Raw genomic sequence first — 17,950 nt, 5'->3', positions numbered from 1 at the left:
ACTATGTCAGGGTCTTACTCAGTTCTGCCAATCTATTGCTCAAATAAGTCAGTATTTGGATAAAGATGCCAGGATTCAACAGAAATATGCCTGTACATATAGCATTTAAAAAATGCTATGAACATGCCACCCTTCAGGTGTTTACATAACACCCATGTAATTGTGCTTTGGTTAAATACCTCAATCTGTTTAAATTATTAAAACAGCATTTACATTCGCTCAAAGTTACACATAAACTGCAACCTCAATGGACCCAAACTTTTCTAAGTTTTTTTTTCTGTGCCAACTTGGGCAAGGTGAGCAAGCTGGAATTATCACATAATGGACGATAGCCCATTACAATAAGGCCTAGAGGCAGACAATTATCCCTTCCAGCAGAACAGATTTTAGATTCTGGAAAGCACTGGAAAATGTGCCTTAAATGTCAAATGCTGCATCAGAAAGTGTGGCTCTAGACGGTTGTCTAGACCTTTCTCTTATGTGATGCCGTTCACATAAATATTTAACAAATTGCAGTCATTTCGCTGCTTATGAGAGAAGGGCCAGAGAACTTCAAGATGAGATTGGATAGCGCGCACGCACAGTAGATGGTTCTGTCAGTCAACAAGCAGTGCAGTATACAAGCAGGAAAATTACGGTATGTGTTTTTTGCAACATATAAATCGCAGCTCAGCATGCTTACTCTTTCTAATCTGCTCAAAGTGCCTTCCCCTGTAATAACAACATTTAGCATTCACTTATTAGCTTATTTGTCCTTGCAAGAAATACTTTACAGCCCAGGACAGCAACTTCAGAGGACATTGCTGTACAATGTCCAGTTGACCAAGGACAAGTGTGAGAAAAAGATGCACTAGCGCCAATGTTTATCTGACAAGAAGAGGCAAGGCATATGCCCACTGGGAATTTCTCCTTCTCTGGCTGCTGCATCCACGCATCATCTGAAGCCAGTGAAAGTTGAAAAGTGCTTCCTTCATGACTTGCTGAAGCCAGTTTTGCAGCTTCTTCGTGATGGCACATCCCTTTGGAGGTGTACTGATGGGGAAATTAATCCCATCTCTAATGGTTTCTGAAGCGATCACATAAGAAATACATCTCGTAAGTGTTGAGGTACCTTTTCAAGGCAGCACTTATTTCCGATCGCTCCAGTGTGGGCTGATGGCATGAGGCTAGTTTGGCAATCTAAAATGCACCAATAAAAAGGAGAAAAGTACAGCACATTCTACAATATTGCCAACCCAGAAGATGGTGCAAATGAGGATTCTCCGGTTAGAAGAATTCTGCAGAAGAGCACCAAGAAAGATGGCTGCGGGTTCCTGCGTGGTGCAGGAGCTGTCCCACGTCGAGAAGTTGGATGCAGGCTGTTTGCGTCGCTGGATTCGTCCAACAAGCCTTGGTTAAAGCAAAGTTGCGCTTTGTGCCAAAGTGGCGCTGCCTTGACCCAGGAGGGACCTGGGGGCATCAACTCGGACTGAGGAGGCAGAGGGGGCTCCCAACACTGGAGAGATCCCAAACATGACCTGGCAGCACCCCCAGGAGTCCTAAGACACAGGGACAAAGATGGTGCAAATTGCAGTTGGTGCAGCACAACAAAAGAAGGTCCCACACCGCCGGAGAACAACTCAGCAAGTTGTGCGTCACAGGATGGTGGGCTGGGGACCTGGGCTACACCTTGCACAAAGGATTCTTGGAAGGAGTGCACAGAAGCCAAGGAGCTAGAGAGGACGCGGTCTCAGCATTTCTGCTGCCCAATCAGGGAGTTTTCTTTTTTTTCTTTTTTAAATATTATTGAATGTGAGGAGCGGCCCCTTGGGCAAGGGCCGCTCCCCAGCAGGGGGACAAAGTATTTTTAGGCCATTTCTGCCCCCCCCCCCCCCGGGGGCAGATATGCTCATTATTATTAGGCCGATCTGCCCCCAGTGGGGGAGGCATAAACCGCTATACACCAGGGATCATTTTTTTTATTTTATTATATGTGGGGAGCGAACCCTTGTAGGGGGGAGGGGGGGCAAATTACTTTTATGCCATTTCTGACCCCCTTGGGAGCAGATCGGGCTATTTTTTTTTTTTTTAGATAACCACTAGATACCATTTTTTTAAATATTTTTTTTATGTTATTGAATGAGGGGAGTGGCCCCTTTGGCAATGCTGCTCCCCTGGGGGGCAAATTGTATTTAGACCATTTCTGTCCCCCCCCCCCCCCCCCCCCCTTGGGGGCAGATCAGCCTATTTTTGTATTAGGCCAATCTGCCCCAAGGGGGGCAGAAACCACTAGACACCAGGGATTTTTTAATGTCAATTTAACGCAAGAGGAGCGACCCCTTAGGAAAGGGTTGTTCCCCTGAGATGCAAATCTATTCTAGGCCATTTCTGCCCCCCTTGGGGGCAGATCAGCCTATTTCTATTCAGGCCCATCTGCCCCAGGGGAGGGGGTGCAGAAACCACTTATACACCAGGGATTGGTGTGTGTGTTTTGTTTGTTGGGGGGGGGGGGGGGGGGGAGGAGAGCCCAAACAAGGGGGCACATTACTGTTGGCCATATGTGCTGCCACCCCCAAATGTCTGGGTTTGGTAGGTTTCCTTCTATAACTGCTGAGCCCAGGACCAAAACCCAGGTGTCCCCCTTCCCCCTCTCCCCTCCCACCCTAAAAAATAAAAAATAGGTAGTTTTGTATTTGATAATTTTGATGTGTCCAGATGGTGTTTTGGGGCATTTCCGTTTGCGGGCACGAAGCATACCGACACAAGTCAGGTACAATTTTTATCGAGAGACTTGGGGGAACGCTGGGTAGAAGGAAATTTGTGGCTCCTCTCAGATTCCACAACTTGGTCACCAAAATGTGAGAAAAATAGTTTTTTGGGCCAAAGTTTGAGGTTTGCAAAGGATTCTGAGTAACAGAACCTGGTGAGAGCCCCACAAGTAGTCACCCCATCTTGGATTCCTCTAGGTGTCTAGTTTTGAAAAATGCACAGGTTTGGTAGGTTTCCCTAGGTGCAGGCTGGGCTAGAGGCCAAAATCCACAGCTAGACACTAAGCAAAAAAAAACAAAAAAAAAAAAAAACAGCTCAGTTTTCTTTGGGAAATGTGATGTGTCCGCTTTGTGTTTTGGAGCCTTTCCTGTCGCGGGCGCTAGACCTACCCACTCAAGTGAGGTACCATTTTTATCGGGATGCTTGGGGGAATGCTGGGTGGAAGGAAATTTGAGGCTCCACTCAGATTCCAGAACTTTCTATCTCCAAAATATGAGGAAAAAGTGTTTTTTTGGCCACATTTTGAGGTTTGCAAAGGATTCTGGGTAACAGAACCTGGTGAGAGCCCCATAAGTCACCCCATCCTGGATTCCCCTAAGTGTCTAGTTTTGAAAAATGCACAGGTTTGGCAGGTTTCCCTAGGTGCCGGCTGAGCTAGAGGCCAAAACCTACAGCCAAGGACTTTGCAAAAAACACGTCAGGTTTCAATGTAAAAATGTGGTGTGTCCATGTTGTGTTTCCTGTCGCGAGTATTAGGCCTACCCACGCAAGTGAGGTACCATTTGTATCGGGAGACTTGGGGGAACACAGAATAGCAAAACAAGTGTTATTGCCCCTTGTCTTTCTCTACAGTTTTTCCTTCCAAATGTAAGACTGTGTGTAAAAAAGACATCTATTTGTGAAATGCCCTGTAATTCACATGCTAGTATGGGCACTCCGGAATTCAGAGATGTGCAAATAACCACTGCTTCTCAACACCTTATCTTGTGCCCATTTCAGAAATACCAAAGTTTTCTTGATACCCATTTTTCACTCTTTATATTTCAGCAAATTAACTGCTGTACACCCGGTATAGAATGAAAACCAATTGCAAGGTGCAGCTCATTTATTGGCTCTGGGTACCTAGGGTTCTTGATGAACCTACAAGCCCTATATATCCCCGCAACCAGAAGAGTCCAGCTGACGTAACGGTACATTGCTTTAAAAAATCTGACATAGAAGGAAAAAGTTACAGAGCAAAACGTGGAGAAAATAGTCTGTTTTTTTCTACTTAATTTCAATAGTTTTTTATTTAAGCTGTTATTTTCTGCAGGAAAACCTTGTAGGAGCTACACAAATTACACCTTGCTGAATTCAGGATTTTGTCTACTTTTCAGAAACGTTTAGCTTTCCGGGATCCAGCATTGGTTTCACATCCATTTCTGTCACTAACTGGAAGAAGGCTGAAAGCACACGAAATAGTAAAAATGGGGTATGTCCCAGTAAAATGCCGAAATTGGATTGAAAAATTGGGTTTTCTGATTCAAGTTTGCCTGTTCCTGAAAGCTGGGAAGATGGTGATTTTAGCACCACAAACACTTTGTTGATGCCATTTTCAGGGGGAAAACCACAAGCCTTCTTCTACAGCCCTTTTTTCCCCATTTTTTTTTTTTTTTTTAAACGAAAGTTCGCTGTATTTTGGCTCATTTCTTGGTCTCCTTCAGAGGAACCCAGAAAGTCTGCGTACCTCTAGAATCCTTAGGAAGTTGGAAAAAAAGGACGCAAATGTAGTGTGGGTAGTTTATGTGGACAAAAAGTTACGATGGCTTAAGTGCGAACTGTCCCAAATAGCCAAAAAAAGGCTTGGCACCTGAGGGGGAAAAGGCCTGGCAGCGAAGGGGTTAAGAGACAGCAAAGAAGAGTGTAGTTTCAGTTAATCTATGGTAAGTAGCAGGCGGGAGCAAAGGCCTTTATCCAGAACAACAGTTCTCCCAGACAGCACATGCGGGCTGCCTAGGCTTGAACTAACAAAAAAAGCTACACACCTACTTTAATCAATAGTTCTAGTGAGCAGGAATTGTACAGATAGTAAAATTCATGTAATCTGCGTTGAGGAAAAGGACCTTCCAATAACCTTAAAAATCTAAAGTGAGGAGGTGAAGTTGAATTCAGTGGACTTAACTATAGCAGCAGCTCTGCATTGGTACAGAAAGTTTACTAACTACAGCAAACCCAGTTGGGAAGATATAACTCAGGACTACTGCTGTAGTTCAAAACACTTGTGGTACTTAAAGATGAAAATCTTATAAGGCTGACAACAACCACATATTAATGGTTGAAAACATTCTTATGTCAGTAGAAGAAATGACAATGAGAGCCAAAGAGGTTTCCCTTTTCCTTATGATTTGCCAGTGAGTTAAATGCAAACATAATTTTTAAAAAATCATTAAAAAAAAAAAAAAAAAACAGTCCACTTCATGCCATCAGATGAGCAAAAGCCGTCATCTGACAATTTGGCATACTCTGAGATAGAGGAAAGCTAATTGGTGTAAGAATAGACCTTGGTCCTGCATATGTGAAGAAACTCTCAATAGGAGCATTAAATATCTGCATGTCAGTCTCAATGACTGGCCTATGTTAGTACAGAGGGATCATTTAGATCTGGAGAGTTAGTAAAGTACTCCAGTTGTGTGGGTAGAAGATCCCTTCTGAATTACCAACACTTTGCAAGCCTCCAAGTAATTTAATAAGTCAGAGAAGCCTTCCCAACTCATTGTGAGTCATCAGATTATAGCACAGATCTTACAGATGTAAAATACACTTCCTCCTTAAAGAAAATGTGACTTACCAGTAGACATCTGTTCGTGAGATGCAGTGCTGTAGATACGCAACATGTGCATAAGCTTGCCATCTAGTGTTAGGTTCAGAGTGGTACTTCTTTGTTTTTCTTCAAAGAATGTTTTTCGAGTCACAGGATCGAGTGACTCCTCTCGGTGATAGGGCGCATGTGCATCAAGTTCTTCTGTAGATTGTTTTCTCCTCAGACGGGAGAGCGAAGAAATGGGGAAATAGTAAGAGAAAGATGTCCATGCAATGTGTGTGTATGTAGGAATAGTGAGATTGTGATGGTCGTGGCAGCACAGAGTTATTAATAGAACCAGCACCCTTGAAAGACTTAATTCCATTATGATCTGCAAAGCTTTTGGAACTGAACAAACTGTCATTTAAATAATTATATAATAGAGTAAACTGTAATTTGAATATTTTTTAAGTTCTGCAATGGAGCACACGAGTGATTACTTTCAAGGTGCATTGTGGGCTAAGTAGTACAATTACAGAGTATTAAACTGCAAAGCATATTGGCATGTTACGCTGCAGATTCACATGCTGTGCATTATACTTCTGCCATCTAGTGTTGGGCTCGGAGAGTTACAAGTTGTTTTTCTTCGAAGAAGTGTTTGAGTCACAAGATCGAGTGACTCCTCCTCTTCGGTTCCATTGCGCATGGGCATCGATTCCATGTGGGTAAGTGACATTTTCCGTTCGGTGGCATGTGTAGCTGCAGATACACATGCTGTGCATAGAATACAAAGCAGTTTGTCCTCCCTTAAAAAATAGCGGTGGTTAGCCTGTAGCAGTTGAAGTTGTTTGAAATAATGTTCTGAGTACAGCTTGGCCTACTGTGGCTTGTTGTCTTGCAAAGACATCTACACAGTATTGTTTAGTGAATGTATGTGGTGTTGACCAAGTAGCTGCTTTGCATATTTCAGCCATTGGTATATTCCTAAGAAAGCCATTGTAGCACCTTTTTTCCTTGAAGAATGTGCTTTAGGAGTAACTAAGAGTGGTCTTTTGGCTTTAACGTAGCATGTTCGGATGCATCTTACAATCCATCTTGCCAACTCTTGTTTTGATATGGGGTTACCTGTATGAGGTTTTTGGAAAGCTACAAACAGTTGTTTAGTCTTTCTGAATAGTTTTGTTCTGTCTATATGGTACATTATAGCTCTTTTAATGGCTAATGTATGTAGAGCTCTTTCTGCTACAGAATCTGGCTGTGGGAAAAAGACTGGTAGTTCCACTGGTTGATTTTTATGAAAAGGCGAGACGACTTTTGGCAAACGTTTTGGGTTTGATCTAAGTACAACTTTATGCTTGTGTACCTGGAAGAAAAGTTCTTCAACAGTGATGGCTTTTATCTCGTTTACTCTTTGTAAAGACGTAACTGCAACTAGGAAGGCAACCTTCCATGTTAAGAATTGCATTTGATATGAGTGCATATGTTCAAATGGTGGGCCCATAAGCCGTGTAAGCACTATATTTAAATTGCAAGAGGGAACTGGAGGTGTCCTGGGTGGAATTATGTGTTTTAAACCTTTCATGAAAGCTTTAATAGCAGGAACTCTGAATAGGAGCTGTGCTGTATATTTTGTAAATATGCTGAAATTGCAGTAAGATGTATTTTTATGGAAGAGAATGCCTAAATTTGATTTTTGTATATTAAGTAAATAGTATACAATATCTTGTATTGATGCTGTAAGAGGGGCAATCTGTTTAGATTGATAGTAATATACAAATCTTTTCCATTTGTTAGCATAGCACAGTCTAGTAGTGGGTTTTCCCGCTTGCTTAATAACCTCAATACATTCTGATGGGAGTTGTAAATATCCAAATTCTATAACCTCATGTAGGAAGTTGGCTCTGTATGTGCTATTTCAAAGTAAGGAATAGCATGCACAGAGTCCAAGGGTTCCCCTTAGAGGTAAAATAGTGGTAAAAATAGATAATACTAATGCTCTATTTTGTGGTAGTGTGGTCGAGCAGTAGGCTTATCCAAGGAGTAGTGTTAAGCATTTGTTGTACATACACATAGACAATAAATGAGGTACACACACTCAGAGACAAATCCAGCCAATAGGTTTTTATATAGAAAAATATATTTTCTTAGTTTATTTTAAGAACCACAGGTTCAAATTCTACATGTAATATCTCATTCGAAAGGTATTGCAGGTAAGTACTTTAGGAACTTCAAATCATCAAAATTGCATGTATACTTTTCAAGTTATTCACAAATAGCTGTTTTAAAAGTGGACACTTAGTGCAATTTTCACAGTTCCTAGGGGAGGTAAGTATTTGTTAGGTTAACCAGGTAAGTAAGGCACTTACAGGGCTTAGTTCTTGGTCCAAGGTAGCCCACCGTTGGGGGTTCAGAGCAACCCCAAAGTCACCACACCAGCAGCTCAGGGCCGGTCAGGTGCAGAGTTCAAAGTGGTGCCCAAAACACATAGGCTAGAATGGAGAGAAGGGGGTGCCCCGGTTCCGGTCTGCTTGCAGGTAAGTACCCGCGTCTTCGGAGGGCAGACCAGGGGGGTTTTGTAGGGCACCGGGGGGGACACAAGCCCACACAGACATTTCACCCTCAGCAGCGCGGGGGCGGCCGGGTGCAGTGTAGAAACAAGCGTCGGGTTTGAAATGGAAGTCAATGGGAGATCTAGGGATCTCTTCAGCGCTGCAGGCAGGCAAGGGGGGGGTTCCTCGGGGAAACCTCCACTTGGTCAAGGGAGAGGGACTCCTGGGGGTCACTCCTCCAGTGAAAGTCCGGTCCTTCAGGTCCTGGGGGCTGCGGGTGCAGGGTCTCTCCCAGGTGTCGGGACTTAGGATTCAAAGAGTCGCGGTCAGGGGAAGCCTCGGGATTCCCTCTGCAGGCGGCGCTGTGGGGGCTCAGGGCAGGTTTTTGTACTCACAGTCTTAGAGTAGTCCTGGGGTCCCTCCTGAGGTGTTGGATTGCCACCAGCTGAGTCGGGGTCGCCGGGTGCAGTGTTGCAAGTCTCACGCTTCTTGCGGGGAGCTTGCAGGGTTCTTTAAAGCTGCTTGGAAACAAAGTTGCAGCTTTTCTTGGAGCAGGTCCGCTGTCCTCGGGAGTTTCTTGTCTTTTCGAAGCAGGGGCAGTCCTCAGAGGATGTCGAGGTCGCTGGTCCCTTTGGAAGGCGTCGCTGGAGCAGGATCTTTGGAAGGCAGGAGACAGGCCGGTGAGTTTCTGGAGCCAAGGCAGTTGTCGTCTTCTGGTCTTCCTCTGCAGGGGTTTTTCAGCTAGGCAGTCCTTCTTCTTGTAGTTGCAGGAATCTAATTTTCTAGGGTTCAGGGTAGCCCTTAAATACTAAATTTAAGGGCGTGTTTAGGTCTGGGGGGTTAGTAGCCAATGGCTACTAGCCCTGAGGGTGGGTACACCCTCTTTGTGCCTCCTCCCAAGGGGAGGGGGTCACAATCCTAACCCTATTGGGGGAATCCTCCATCTGCAAGATGGAGGATTTCTAAAAGTTAGAGTCACCTCAGCTCAGGACACCTTAGGGGCTGTCCTGACTGGCCAGTGACTCCTCCTTGTTGCTTTCTTTGTTCCCTCCAGCCTTGCCGCCAAAAGTGGGGGCCGTGGCCGGAGGGGGCGGGCAACTCCACTAAGCTGGAGTGCCCTGCTGGGCTGTGACAAAGGGGTGAGCCTTTGAGGCTCACCGCCAGGTGTTACAGCTCCTGCCTGGGGGAGGTGTTAGCATCTCCACCCAGTGCAGGTTTTGTTACTGGCCTCAGAGTGACAAAGGCACTCTCCCCATGGGGCCAGCAACATGTCTCTGGTGTGGCAGGCTGCTGGAACTAGTCAGCCTACACAGACAGTCGGTTAAGTTTCAGGGGGCACCTCTAAGGTGCCCTCTGTGGTGTATTTTACAATAAAATGTACACTGGCATCAGTGTGCATTTATTGTGCTGAGAAGTTTGATACCAAACTTCCCAGTTTTCAGTGTAGCCATTATGGTGCTGTGGAGTTCGTGTTTGACAGACTCCCAGACCATATACTCTTATGGCTACCCTGCACTTACAATGTCTAAGGTTTTGTTTAGACACTGTAGGGGTACCATGCTCATGCACTGGTACCCTCACCTATGGTATAGTGCACCCTGCCTTAGGGCTGTAAGGCCTGCTAGAGGGGTGTCTTACCTATACTGCATAGGCAGTGAGAGGCTGGCATGGCACCCTGAGGGGAGTGCCATGTCGACTTACTCGTTTTGTCCTCACTAGCACACACAAGCTGGCAAGCAGTGTGTCTGTGCTGAGTGAGAGGTCTCCAGGGTGGCATAAGACATGCTGCAGCCCTTAGAGACCTTCCTTGGCATCAGGGCCCTTGGTACTAGAAGTACCAGTTACAAGGGACTTATCTAAGATGCCAGGGTCTGCCAATTGTGGATACAAAAGTACAGGTTAGGGAAAGAACACTGGTGCTGGGGCCTGGTTAGCAGGCCTCAGCACACTTTCAATTGTAAACATAGCATCAGCAAAGGCAAAAAGTCAGGGGGCAACCATGCCAAGGAGGCATTTCCTTACACAACCCCCCCCCAAACGAAAGAGGATGAGACTAACCTTTCCCAAGAGAGTCTTCATTTTCTAAGTGGAAGAACCTGGAAAGGCCATCTGCATTGGCATGGGCAGTCCCAGGTCTGTGTTCCACTATAAAGTCCATTCCCTGTAGGGAGATGGACCACCTCAACAGTTTAGGATTTTCACCTTTCATTTGCATCAGCCATTTGAGAGGTCTGTGGTCAGTTTGAACTAGGAAGTGAGTCCCAAAGAGGTATGGTCTCAGCTTCTTCAGGGACCAAACCACAGCAAAGGCCTCCCTCTCAATGGCACTCCAACGCTGCTCCCTGGGGAGTAACCTCCTGCTAATGAAAGCAACAGGCTGGTCAAGGCCATCATCATTTGTTTGGGACAAAACTGCCCCTATCCCATGTTCAGAGGCATCAGTCTGCACAATGAACTGCCTAGAATAATCTGGAGCTTTTAGAACTGGTGCTGAGCACATTGCCTGTTTCAGGGTGTCAAAGGCCTGTTGGCATTCCACAGTCCAGTTCACTTTCTTGGGCATTTTCTTGGAGGTGAGTTCAGTGAGGGCTGTCACAATGGATCCATATCCCTTCACAAACCTCCTGTAATACCCAGTCAAGCCAAGGAATGCCCTGACTTGAGTCTGGGTTTTTGGAGCTACCCAGTCCAGAATAGTCTGGATCTTGGGTTGGAGTGGCTGAACTTGGCCTCCACCTACAAGGTGGCCCAAGTAAACCACAGTTCCCTGCCCTATCTGGCATTTGGATGCCTTGATAGAGAGGCCTGCAGATTGCAGAGCCTTCAAAACCTTCTTCAGGTGGACCAGGTGATCCTGCCAGGTGGAGCTAAAGACAGCAATATCATCAAGATAAGCTGTGCTAAAGGACTCCAAGCCAGCAAGGACTTGATTCACCAACCTTTGGAAGGTGGCAGGGGCATTCTTTAAACCAAAGGGCATAACAGTAAACTGATAATGCCCATCAGGTGTGGAGAATGCTGTTTTCTCTTTTGCTCCAGGTGCCATTTTTATTTGCCAGTACCCTGCTGTCAAGTCAAAGGTACTTAAGAATTTGGCAGCACCTAATTTGTCTATGAGCTCATCAGCTCTTGGAATTGGATGAGCATCTGTCTTGGTGACAGAATTGAGCCCTCTGTAGTCCACACAAAACCTCATCTCTTTCTTTCCATCTTTGGTGTGAGGTTTGGGGACTAAGACCACTGGGCTAGCCCAGGGGCTGTCAGAGCGCTCAATTACTCCCAATTCCAGCATCTTGTGGACTTCCACCTTGATGCTTTCCTTAACATGGTCAGACTGTCTAAAGATTTTGTTTTTGACAGGCATGCTGTCTCCTGTGTCCACATCATGGGTACACAGGTGTGTCTGACCAGGGGTTAAGGAGAAGAGTTCAGGAAACTGTTGTAGGACTCTCCTACAATCAGCTTGCTGTTGGCCAGAGAGGGTGTCTGAGTAGATCACTCCCTCTACTGTGCCATCTTTTGGGTCTGATGACAGAAGATCAGGGAGAGGTTCACTCTCTGCCTCCTGATCCTCATCTGTTACCATCAACAGATTCACATCAGCCCTGTCATGGAAGAGCTTAAGGCGGTTCACATGGTTCACCCTCTTGGGGCTCCTGCTTGTGCCCAGGTCCACCAGGTAGGTGACCTGACTCTTCCTCTCTAGCACTGGGTAAGGGCCACTCCATTTGTCCTGGAGTGCCCTGGGAGCCACAGGCTCCAGAACCCAGACTTTCTGTCCTGGTTGGAACTCCACCAGTGCAGCCTTTTGGTCATACCAAAACTTCTGGAGTTGTTGGCTGGCCTCAAGGTTTTTGGTTGCCTTTTCCATGTACTCTGCCATCCTAGAGCGAAGGCCAAGTACATAGTCCACTATGTCTTGTTTAGGCTCATGGAGAGGTCTCTCCCAGCCTTCTTTAACAAGAGCAAGTGGTCCCCTTACAGGATGACCAAACAGAAGTTCAAAGGGTGAGAATCCTACTCCCTTCTGTGGCACCTCTCTGTAAGCGAAAAGCAGACATGGCAAGAGGACATCCCATCTCCTTTTGAGTTTTTCTGGGAGCCCCATGATCATGCCTTTTAATGTCTTGTTGAATCTCTCAACTAAGCCATTAGTTTGTGGATGGTAGGGTGTAGTGAATTTATAAGTCACTCCACACTCATTCCACATGTGCTTTAGGTATGCTGACATGAAGTTGGTACCTCTGTCAGACACCACCTCCTTAGGGAAACCCACTCTGGTAAAAATACCAATGAGGGCCTTGGCTACTGCAGGGGCAGTAGTCGACCTAAGGGGAATAGCTTCAGGATACCTGGTAGCATGATCCACTACTACCAGGATATACAGATTTCCTGAGGCTGTGGGAGGTTCTAGTGGACCAACTATGTCCACACCCACTCTTTCAAAGGGAACCCCCACCACTGGAAGTGGAATGAGGGGGGCCTTTGGGTGCCCACCTGTCTTACCACTGGCTTGACAGGTGGGGCAGGAGAGGCAAAACTCCTTAACCATGTTGGACATATTGGGCCAGTAGAAGTGGTTGACTAACCTCTCCCACGTCTTGGTTTGTCCCAAATGTCCAGCAAGGGGAATGTCATGGGCCAATGTTAGGATGAACTCTCTGAACAGCTGAGGCACTACCACTCTCCTAGTGGCACCAGGTTTGGGGTCTCTGGCCTCAGTGTACAGGAGTCCATCTTCCCAATAGACCCTATGCGTTCCATTTTTCTTGCCTTTGGACTCTTCAGCAGCTTGCTGCCTAAGGCCTTCAAGAGAGGGACAGGTTTCTTGTCCCTTACACAGCTCCTCCCTTGAGGGTCCCCCTGGGCCTAAGAGCTCAACCTGATAAGGTTCAAGCTCCAAAGGCTCAGTTCCCTCAGAGGGCAGAACTTCTTCCTGAGAAGAGAGGTTCCCTTTCTTTTGCTGTGTTGCAGTTGGTTTCCCAACTGACTTTCCTTTCCTCTTGGTAGGCTGGGCCATTCTTCCAGACTCCAGCTCTACTTGTTCACCCTGTGCCTTGCATTGTGCTCTGGTTTTCACACACACCAGTTCAGGGATACCCAGCATTGCTGCATGGGTTTTTAGTTCTACCCCAGCCCATGCTGAGGACTCCAGGTCATTTCCAAGCAGACAGTCCACTGGGATATTTGAGGAGACCACCACCTGTTTCAGGCCCTTGACCCCTCCCCATTCTAAAGTAACCATTGCCATGGGATGTACTTTTCTCTGATTGTCAGCGTTGGTGACTGTGTAAGTTTTTCCAGTCAGGTATTGGCCAGGGGAAACCAGTTTCTCTGTCACCATGGTGACACTGGCACCTGTATCCCTCAGGCCCTCTATTCTAGTCCCATTAATTAAGAGTTGCTGTCTGTATTTTTGCATGTTAGGCGGCCAGACAGCTAGTGTGGCTAAATCCACCCCACCCTCAGAAACTAGAGTAGCTTCAGTGTGGACCCTGATTTGCTCTGGGCACACTGTTGATCCCACTTGGAGACTAGCCATACCAGTGTTACCTGGATGGGAGTTTGGAGTGGAACCTTTCTTGGGACAGGCCTTGTCTCCAGTTTGGTGTCCATGCTGTTTACAGCTATGACACCAGGCCTTTTTGGGATCAAAGTTTTTACCCTTGTACCCATTGTTTTGTGAAGAGGCTCTGGGCCCACCCTCCTGTGCAGGTTTTTGGGGGCCTGTAGAAGACTCTTTACTATTTTTAGTTTTGGTTGTCTCATCACCCTTCCCCTGGGGAGTCTTTGTGACCCCTTTCTTTTGGTCACCCCCTGTTGAAGTCTTGGACACCCTTGTCTTGACCCAATGGTCCGCCTTCTTTCCCAATTCTTGGGGAGAAATTGGTCCTAGGTCTACCAGATGCTGATGCAGTTTATCATTGAAACAATTACTTAACAGGTGTTCTTTCACAAATAAATTGTACAGCCCATCATAATTACTTACACCACTGCCTTGAATCCAACCATCTAGTGTTTTCACTGAGTAGTCAACAAAGTCAACCCAGGTCTGGCTCGAGGATTTTTGAGCCCCCCTGAACCTAATCCTGTACTCCTCAGTGGAGAATCCAAAGCCCTCAATCAGGGTACCCTTCATGAGGTCATAAGATTCTGCATCTTTTCCAGAGAGTGTGAGGAGTCTATCCCTACACTTTCCAGTGAACATTTCCCAAAGGAGAGCACCCCAGTGAGATCTGTTCACTTTTCTGGTTACACAAGCCCTCTCAAAAGCTGTGAACCACTTGGTGATGTCATCACCATCTTCATATTTTGTCACAATCCCTTTGGGGATTTTTAACATGTCAGGAGAATCTCTGACCCTATTTATATTGCTGCCACCATTGATGGGTCCTAGGCCCATCTCTTGTCTTTCCCTTTCTATGGCTAGGAGCTGTCTCTCTAAAGCCAATCTTTTGGCCATCCTGGCTAACAGGAGGTCATCTTCACTGAGAGCATCCTCAGTGATTTCAGAAATGTGGGACCCTCCTGTGAGGGACTCACTATTTCTGACTAACACAGTTGGAGACAGGACTTGAGGGGTCCTGTTCTCCCTATTTAGGACTGGAGGAGGGACATTGGCCTCCAAGTCACTAATTTCTTCCTCTGTGAGGTCATCATCAGAGGGGTTGGCTTTTTCAAACTCTGCCAACAGCTCCTGGAGCTGAATTTTAGTAGGTCTGGAGCCAATGGTTATTTTTTTGATATTACAGAGAGACCTTAGCTCCCTCATCTTAAGATGGAGGTAAGGTGTGGTGTCGAGTTCCACCACCTGCATCTCTGTATCAGACATTATTCTGCTAAGAGTTGGAATACTTTTTTAAGAATCTAAAACTGTTTCTAGAATCTAATTCAAACTTTTAACAAACTTTTAAACTCTAAAAAGACAATGCTAAACAGGGACTTAACACACAAGGCCCTAGCAGGACTTTTAAGAATTTAGAAAAATTTCAAATTGCAAAAATGAATTTCTAATGACAATTTTGGAATTTGTCGTGTGATCAGGTATTGGCTGAGTAGTCCAGCAAATGCAAAGTCTTGTACCCCACCGCTGATCCACCAATGTAGGAAGTTGGCTCTGTATGTGCTATTTCAAAGTAAGGAATAGCATGCACAGAGTCCAAGGGTTCCCCTTAGAGGTAAAATAGTGGTAAAAATAGATAATACTAATGCTCTATTTTGTGGTAGTGTGGTCGAGCAGTAGGCTTATCCAAGGAGTAGTGTTAAGCATTTGTTGTACATACACATAGACAATAAATGAGGTACACACACTCAGAGACAAATCCAGCCAATAGGTTTTTATATAGAAAAATATCTTTTCTTAGTTTATTTTAAGAACCACAGGTTCAAATTCTACATGTAATATCTCATTCGAAAGGTATTGCAGGTAAGTACTTTAGGAACTTCAAATCATCAAAATTGCATGTATACTTTTCAAGTTATTCACAAATAGCTGTTTTAAAAGTGGACACTTAGTGCAATTTTCACAGTTCCTAGGGGAGGTAAGTATTTGTTAGGTTAACCAGGTAAGTAAGGCACTTACAGGGCTTAGTTCTTGGTCCAAGGTAGCCCACCGTTGGGGGTTCAGAGCAACCCCAAAGTCACCACACCAGCAGCTCAGGGCCGGTCAGGTGCAGAGTTCAAAGTGGTGCCCAAAACACATAGGCTAGAATGGAGAGAAGGGGGTGCCCCGGTTCCGGTCTGCTTGCAGGTAAGTACCCGCGTCTTCGGAGGGCAGACCAGGGGGGTTTTGTAGGGCACCGGGGGGGACACAAGCCCACACAGAAATTTCACCCTCAGCAGCGCGGGGGCGGCCGGGTGCAGTGTAGAAACAAGCGTCGGGTTTGAAATGGAAGTCAATGGGAGATCTAGGGATCTCTTCAGCGCTGCAGGCAGGCAAGGGGGGGGTTCCTCGGGGAAACCTCCACTTGGTCAAGGGAGAGGGACTCCTGGGGGTCACTCCTCCAGTGAAAGTCCGGTCCTTCAGGTCCTGGGGGCTGCGGGTGCAGGGTCTCTCCCAGGTGTCGGGACTTAGGATTCAAAGAGTCGCGGTCAGGGGAAGCCTCGGGATTCCCTCTGCAGGCGGCGCTGTGGGGGCTCAGGGGGGACAGGTTTTTGTACTCACAGTCTTAGAGTAGTCCTGGGGTCCCTCCTGAGGTGTTGGATCGCCACCAGCTGAGTCGGGGTCGCCGGGTGCAGTGTTGCAAGTCTCACGCTTCTTGCGGGGAGCTTGCAGGGTTCTTTAAAGCTGCTTGGAAACAAAGTTGCAGCTTTTCTTGGAGCAGGTCCGCTGTCCTCGGGAGTTTCTTGTCTTTTCGAAGCAGGGGCAGTCCTCAGAGGATGTCGAGGTCGCTGGTCCCTTTGGAAGGCGTCGCTGGAGCAGGATCTTTGGAAGGCAGGAGACAGGCCGGTGAGTTTCTGGAGCCAAGGCAGTTGTCGTCTTCTGGTCTTCCTCTGCAGGGGTTTTTCAGCTAGGCAGTCCTTCTTCTTGTAGTTGCAGGAATCTAATTTTCTAGGGTTCAGGGTAGCCCTTAAATACTAAATTTAAGGGCGTGTTTAGGTCTGGGGGGTTAGTAGCCAATGGCTACTAGCCCTGAGGGTGGGTACACCCTCTTTGTGCCTCCTCCCAAGGGGAGGGGGTCACAATCCTAACCCTATTGGGGGAATCCTCCATCTGCAAGATGGAGGATTTCTAAAAGTCAGAGTCACCTCAGCTCAGGACACCTTAGGGGCTGTCCTGACTGGCCAGTGACTCCTCCTTGTTGCTTTCTTTGTTCCCTCCAGCCTTGCCGCCAAAAGTGGGGGCCGTGGCCGGAGGGGGCGGGCAACTCCACTAAGCTGGAGTGCCCTGCTGGGCTGTGACAAAGGGGTGAGCCTTTGAGGCTCACCGCCAGGTGTTACAGCTCCTGCCTGGGGGAGGTGTTAGCATCTCCACCCAGTGCAGGTTTTGTTACTGGCCTCAGAGTGACAAAGGCACTCTCCCCATGGGGCCAGCAACATGTCGCTGGTGTGGCAGGCTGCTGGAACTAGTCAGCCTACACAGACAGTCGGGTTAAGTTTCAGGGGGCACCTCTAAGGTGCCCTCTGTGGTGTATTTTACAATAAAATGTACACTGGCATCAGTGTGCATTTATTGTGCTGAGAAGTTTGATACCAAACTTCCCAGTTTTCAGTGTAGCCATTATGGTGCTGTGGAGTTCGTGTTTGACAGACTCCCAGACCATATACTCTTATGGCTACCCTGCACTTACAATGTCTAAGGTTTTGTTTAGACACTGTAGGGGTACCATGCTCATGCACTGGTACCCTCACCTATGGTATAGTGCACCCTGCCTTAGGGCTGTAAGGCCTGCTAGAGGGGTGTCTTACCTATACTGCATAGGCAGTGAGAGGCTGGCATGGCACCCTGAGGGGAGTGCCATGTCGACTTACTCGTTTTGTCCTCACTAGCACACACAAGCTGGCAAGCAGTGTGTCTGTGCTGAGTGAGAGGTCTCCAGGGTGGCATAAGACATGCTGCAGCCCTTAGAGACCTTCCTTGGCATCAGGGCCCTTGGTACTAGAAGTACCAGTTACAAGGGACTTATCTGGATGCCAGGGTCTGCCAATTGTGGATACAAAAGTACAGGTTAGGGAAAGAACACTGGTGCTGGGGCCTGGTTAGCAGGCCTCAGCACACTTTCAATTGTAAACATAGCATCAGCAAAGGCAAAAAGTCAGGGGGCAACCATGCCAAGGAGGCATTTCCTTACACCTCAGGAGCCAAATCATTAGATTGAGTGTTTTGGGAATTGGGTGTCTGATTTGTCCTTTGTTTTGTGTCAACAGATCTGGT

General features: G+C 46.7%; 1 protein-coding gene across 1 annotated transcript in view; it reads right to left on the bottom strand.

Moving 5' to 3' along the window:
* SYVN1 (synoviolin 1) overlaps positions 1–17,950 on the bottom strand; it is a 238,252-nt gene that overhangs the window by 122,489 nt on the left and 97,813 nt on the right. The gene's annotated exons all lie outside the window — the stretch shown is intronic.

The sequence above is a fragment of the Pleurodeles waltl genome, chromosome 9 (assembly GCF_031143425.1).
Source record: "Pleurodeles waltl isolate 20211129_DDA chromosome 9, aPleWal1.hap1.20221129, whole genome shotgun sequence".
NCBI lineage: Eukaryota > Metazoa > Chordata > Amphibia > Caudata > Salamandridae > Pleurodeles > Pleurodeles waltl.
Note: the sequence above shows the minus strand (reverse complement) of the source record. Positions and strands in the feature narration are given on the sequence as shown.